The sequence below is a fragment of the Lissotriton vulgaris genome, chromosome 12 (assembly GCF_964263255.1).
Source record: "Lissotriton vulgaris chromosome 12, aLisVul1.2, whole genome shotgun sequence".
Taxonomy (NCBI): Eukaryota; Metazoa; Chordata; class Amphibia; order Caudata; family Salamandridae; genus Lissotriton; species Lissotriton vulgaris.
The window spans coordinates 434,465,423-434,469,008 of record NC_141700.1 but is presented as its reverse complement, the minus strand read 5'-3'; positions in this window follow the sequence as shown (position 1 = coordinate 434,469,008).

Below are 3,586 nucleotides of genomic sequence, written 5' to 3'. Positions count from 1 at the left end.
GACTGTCTCTCTGGGTAGATGACTGAGTGTATATCTAGATGTATAGGCGTGTAAGTATGTGTGTGTAAATTAATGTCTGCGTGTTATGTACATGTTTTGACTGTTTAGCTGTGTGAGTGGGTGTACAGTGCCTTGTGAGTGTGTGAATGACAATGTAAGTGGATGTAAATGGCTATTAGAATGGTTTTATGGCTCTGTGACTAAGCGTGTCAGTCACTCTCTGGCTAAAGTATTGGTGGGTACATAAGTGCTTTTGTGGGAGTGTATAGGTCCCTACCTGACTGTGTGAGTGGGAGCAAATTACATACTTTTCAATTCCATAACAGAAGCAAGCACCCACATCTAATTTTGAACATATTCATTCATACTAGCTCAATATAACTATATCGTCAGTATAGCAATTTCTCTTCCTCCTTTGCTGCTCACTATATTTTTAGTTAATGTTCTTATCTAAGCTCCCTTCTATTTTGCCTTTTAGTGTAGTGTCTAGTGGCTACATTTTTTCTTTCAGTTTATATACACCTACACCTTTTTTAAAGAAAATACTTTTTTATAGAACAACCTAATTAGCATACTTGTAAAATCTCTTTGCTGTTGACCAACTATTAGTGTAAGTTCTGTTAACATGGAACCACCCGATGTTGATAGACTGATCCCCTCAGTATCCCCAACTCGTCGCAATTCAAAGCATATCAACTATCCACAATCTATCCAAAGACGCAACTAAAACGTTTAAGCACAAAACTCTCTAATTGCATCCAGAAACATGTTCTTGATCACTATTTTTACATTACCAAGGGTACTTTAATTAATTACCTTATCTTCTTCCCCTTTTGTCGTGCTCAGTGGAGAAATGCCCTATCCTCAGTTCTCAAACCTGCCTCCACTAAGAAAATACTTCACTGCTACAAACTAACCATTTTTCTCTTCCCTTTTTACAAGGCTAAAGCTACTATCGCCAGCTACAATGTTATGTTATGTTATTTGAGTTTATAACATGCACAGCTACCCCAAGAGGTTTCCCAGCGTCAGCCTGAGAGGAGCAAAAGGAAGAACAGAAAGGTTACAAGTTAAACAGCCAAGTTTCCAAACATCTGCGAAAATTCTCATAAACCATTTCTTTTCAAAGTGAAATGGGAAGAGAGTTCCAGAGAGATGGTCCTAGGTAAGCAAAGGATCAACCGCACATGCGCCTCAGTCTGATTCTGGGAACAATAAATTTAGACTGAGTAGTGGAGCGAAGGGTGCGTGAGGGTATATAGGGTTGAACAAAATATCGCAGGTTTTGAGGGGCTAAACCAGTTTTGATTTTGAACTTATAGCTTAAGGCTTTGAATTGAATGCAATTCTCCACCTTAAGCCAGTGAAGGTTGTGAAGAAAGCCTGAAATAGAGGCAGCCTTAGGAACCCGGCAAAGCAGTCTGGCAGCCGCTTTTTGCACCACCAGCAATCTTTGTATCACATCTTTGTTAGAGCCCAGATATAGGATGTTGTCATAGTCAAGCCTGGCATTGGGCTAATTCAGTCCTCTAATTGAAACTCTTTGGCAATATCTTTCCATACCTTAAGGACAAACTCAACACTGACTTTACCCCACCCCTTTTATCACAACTACCTATGGAACCCCTTCCTAATGACCTCCACTGTCCATCCAATCCTATCCACACGTCATCCCACAAATCTGCCTGGAGTGACGGCCACTCTGCTACAACTGATGTCTCTTCATCTCTGAAAAGAACTTCCTCTCTGATTACCACCCACTATTCCTCCAACATTCACTTAGTCGAACCCTCATAACCAACATAAAAATGAAAAAATTCACAACACTACTCTCTTTCTGCTCGGGATCCACATCTCCCCATATCAACGAACCACTATTATGACACCTGCTGGGGCTCCCAGTAACCACATAGCACCCTCAGTCTTAATGTGTTCCCTCTCTGTCATCACTACCTCTGGACAGCAGCCTCCCAATGATCTGGAGTGGTGTGGCTCACTGGTTAGAGGCGGCAGACCCGGAAGCAGAGGACGGCCCGGGACCAGGGTTCAATTCCCGACGCGGCAGGGTCGTGGACCAGGGTCAGCGGACTCAATAATTCTCGCCTCGGTGCCTACTCTAACCAGGGATCACACTCAGCAACTCTGGGCATTAGCTTGCCTCATCTCCACAACAGTCCCCACATACCCCAGGGATGCCTGGTTTCACCTTGGAGATACCCAGTAGGGACCATCTCACAGTGAAAGCCAGGATGGGTTCCCCAGCGGTCTACAGCGCGGAGATACCCCATGTGGGGTGATTCAGGCGCTTTACAAGACATCATTACATTACATTACATTACATGATCTCTCCACCTCTAGTCTCTATGACCTCTCTCTTGCACTTCCCCTCACTTCACCTCATAGAACATTGTCTAACCATATTCCCATCACCTTAAATCAGGATACTTATAAACCTACTAACCACTGCTCCAAACCAAAGCATCACTCCATCACACACAATATTATACATAACTCTCTTTCTGCTGAGTGCACGTCCTCTTTATAAACTGTGTTGTAGGTACGTTTTGCATTTCTTTCACTTGCAAACTCTAGCAGAAAGTGAGCCACTGAACAACTTTGCTGATACTTTACAATGAGCAATGCGGGCCTGATTCCTGAAATCCTCAAAGGTTATATAGTTTGGAGTGCTAATGTAACCACAGCAAGAACCAACCACACTGTATGATAACTGTGATTGCTATTTTATTGTATTCAAAGAACATCAAGGTATTACTTGCACACTTCAACATTGTTGCTTGCACACATATAAATGGTGCCAGTGGACCCCATTATGTGTAACAAAATCAACCATTCAAACATGTATTCCAATCACACTTTGCATTTTTGTTTAACCACAGAAATCATGCCTGTAAACATCAGATCATGTAATGTACTGCTGTCACATGAAATCAAGGACTGCCCTAAAGCCTGCTACATGAACTGATGCCCCTCAGTAGCTTTGCACACTTGTCCCTGCTAGCAGTGTTTTCATGTTTTGTGAGGGAGTCTTGAAGTAATGATTGCTTCCTGTCTGTCTATTTTGTAAATGTTAGTGAGGTGTGCACAGTTGTTATCCATGGCGTATATTTTGTGAAGTTAAGTTTAGCTCATGAACACCCTTCTGGGATATAGTGCACTCTACAAATATGCATAATATAACACCAACTTACAGTGATCTATCTGTTTTAAGAGCTGCTGCCCCTGCTGCTCATGTTTTTTGCGAAGGTTTACACTCCTCTCCTGCCATTCTCAACCTATACTGTGCGGGAGTTTTCTCCTGCTACTTAAAATGTCAATGTGAAGGACACTTGCACAACTCCTTACTGTGATGCACCATATTGTGGGAGAGATACCTGCCCAACCAACTTCCATGGATCAGCTGCTTTTCCTAAGAGTGATTTTTAGCGTTGAGCCAGCAAGAGCCTGCGTCTCGCTTACAAGTCACTCTTGTATGGAGACAAGGGCTTGGAGCCCACCCATTTTTTACCATATGTTGGCTTGTGTGGCACTCTTATTTACAGCTTCATAATTCATCACTGCAGGCCTA